Genomic DNA, 2,705 nt, shown 5'->3' with positions numbered 1-2,705 from the left:
AAATCTTGTTTCTTTTATAATATATGTATTAAAAGTGCTATCTTTTAACTCCTTATATAATTAACATGTAGTTGGAACAGTAGTAGTTTTATAATACCATTCGGATAAAATTTGTCCTATTTCCCATGTTTGAAGCAAAGATGTGAACTGAAGGGCAAATAATCTCAAGAGATTTATATCCCCTGAAGATAGAGAATGGCTAGAAGTACCATATTAATTAGTTCATCAGAAATCTCAGACACACTACTTCAAAATCAGCCTAAGAAATACTGTGCTAATGGCTTTAGTGATAGCATAATACCAGTGTCAACATCCAAAACAGCCTTAAATCACCATCTACAATACGATATTTGACATAATGTTTCAATTTTCTCATGTCCCAGCGAGCCTCGTAGCATCTGCTCTTGATCTGGAAGACTCTGAGGTAGACGTGTAAATCCATCATCCATTTCTTGAACTTCGATTTGTCTAGTCACCACTATTGTCACATTTTTTTTTCTAAGAGCATATCATCTTCACCAGATGATATGTTGTTGCCGAATCATTAAAATCTTATGGCTAAGGCGCGTTTGGGCTGGAGAAAATTTATTATGTGGCATTTCATTTCGGAGTTGGACTAATTTAACTTGCCACAAATATTATGCAATGTCAAAGTTCACTCAAAACGTGAAATTTCGCAAAGTTCCGAGCGTTCAAACAATTAGGATGTGTTTGATTACATTTATTTTCCATGAAAAATATCAATTTTCCACCCAAATTCCTACTTTGAGTGTTTATTGCTATTTTTTTCCATAGAAAATATTTTCCAACTTTTGAAAATATATCTAATTTTCCTTATTTTTAAGGAAAACATTTTTCTTGGGTAGAAGTGATTTTTATTTTCCACAAAAGATGAAAAATATTTTTTTTTTAGGTGATATTTTTCATCCTAATCAAACATACACTTAAATCCGCTAAAATTACTCTTCAAGTTTAATTATTCCAAAAAAGTACAATTATAGCGGGGCCCTTTGTATTACTTATCCTGGTCTCATCAGCACGCAGTCACCCCTATAGAACTGTCTATTTTTCCTCCTCTCTAAACTTCAGTCACGACACCGCGAACCAACCGACGATTTTTGTACAGATTCAAGTGGTAAAGGCACGATCTTTGAATAGAGATATATACAATTCGTTAATCTTGTGCGTGCATTTCTATGTTGTGTGTGGATTTATATCTCATTTAGTTATTTGATTGATCTATATATTGACATGGGTTTTCATTGGTTTACCGATTTTTTTGTTTGAAATTATAGGTTTAGTTCGTTAACAAAAAGAAAGCACGTCCTGTTTGGGTTTGAAGATAAGGGATTTTATTTATTTATTATTTTTTTTTTTGGGTTCCATCCCTTTCGAATTCGTATTCATTCTTGAATGATCTAGGAAGAAAATATGGCTTGATGAATATTTATGTTTGGTTGCAACGTTTCTGAAGTTCTCCAATTTTTGTTGGATTATTTTCTAACTTATTGGAATTTATTTGGAACTCCTTTAACCTTCGAATATTTGGTTAAGTCGGCCGGTTGGGCAAAGTCCTCCAGGCTTTTCTCTGAGCACGAGTGGCATACTTCGGGATGAACCCTTTCTTGAGGTAAGTGTGGAAATAAGAATATCATGGTTCCCCCTATCCTCAAAATCTAATAAGCATGGGAAGGTTTGGTTCAAAGGCGCCTGCTTGACAACTTTCTTCAGAAAGAGGGAGTTGTTGGGAGAGAGTAGAGACAAACAATAAATGATGTTCTTTTGCACTCTCTATTTTGAGTGCTTCTGTATTCGTTGGCGTCAATGCAAATGGTTTAATGAATTGGTTTTTTGTGTTAGAACATTTATAAAGTTCTCTAAAATTTATTGAGTTGTGATTATTGGCCGTCATTTACAAATAATTGAACTTTTCTGGTCTGGTACACGGTCGTCAGCATTTATTTAGTTGGATTAGTGGTTTATCACTTCTGTTTTTCATTTAGAAGACTTATGCATTTAAATGGTTATCTTTTATTAAGCAAAACTGTAGAATTAGATGTCCATCATGTTAGTTCTAAACTTAAGTGTTGGATTCGGATACTGTGTCCAAGAATATTGATCTTGTTAGGAAAACAAAATTTATGAGTTGGTTGGATTTGTTGTCATCAATGCAAATAGTTTAATGAGTTGGTTTTTTTCTGTTAGAACATTTGTGAAGTTCTCCAAAATTTTATGGAGTTAATTTCTTGATTATTTGCCATCATTTACAAATAATTGAACTTTTCTGGTCTGATACACGGTCGTCAGCATTTATTTAGTTGGATTAGTGGTTTATTGCTTCTGTTTTTCATTTAGAAGACTTCTGCATTTTTATTAAGCAAAATAGTGCATGGTCCATCCAACTGTAGAATTAGATGTCCGTCATGTTATTTCTAAACTTATGTGTTGGATTCGGATACTGTGTCCAAGAATATTGATTTTGTTAGGGGAAAAAAACAGAATTATGAGTTGGTTCGGTAAATGCTCTATATATAAGCATTTGATGCAATTTTTAGAGTCAATTGCTTCGCAATTGTACTGCGTGAAAAGGTGTCTTCATGGTGGTAAACAGTGGGCAAATAATGAACTATTTATGGTTTGATGATCTGGTTTCATATGTTGGTGCATCAGTTCTATAGTTAAATGTGAAGCTATACAATGGCAGG

General features: G+C 33.4%; 1 long non-coding RNA gene across 1 annotated transcript; it reads left to right on the top strand.

Annotated features, from left to right (window-relative positions):
• The first annotated feature begins 975 nt into the window (after positions 1-975).
• Positions 976-2,488, top strand: LOC111375560. Its single transcript, XR_002699329.1, has 2 exons — positions 976-1,135; positions 1,296-2,488. It is a non-coding gene; the product is annotated as an uncharacterized LOC111375560 (long non-coding RNA).
• The last annotated feature ends 217 nt before the right edge of the window (positions 2,489-2,705 follow it).

Source organism: Olea europaea, unplaced genomic scaffold, assembly GCF_002742605.1.
Source record: "Olea europaea var. sylvestris unplaced genomic scaffold, O_europaea_v1 scaffold13886, whole genome shotgun sequence".
Taxonomy (NCBI): Eukaryota; Viridiplantae; Streptophyta; class Magnoliopsida; order Lamiales; family Oleaceae; genus Olea; species Olea europaea.
The sequence above is the reverse complement of the archived record's forward strand: the minus strand, read 5'-3'. Positions and strand labels throughout refer to the sequence as shown.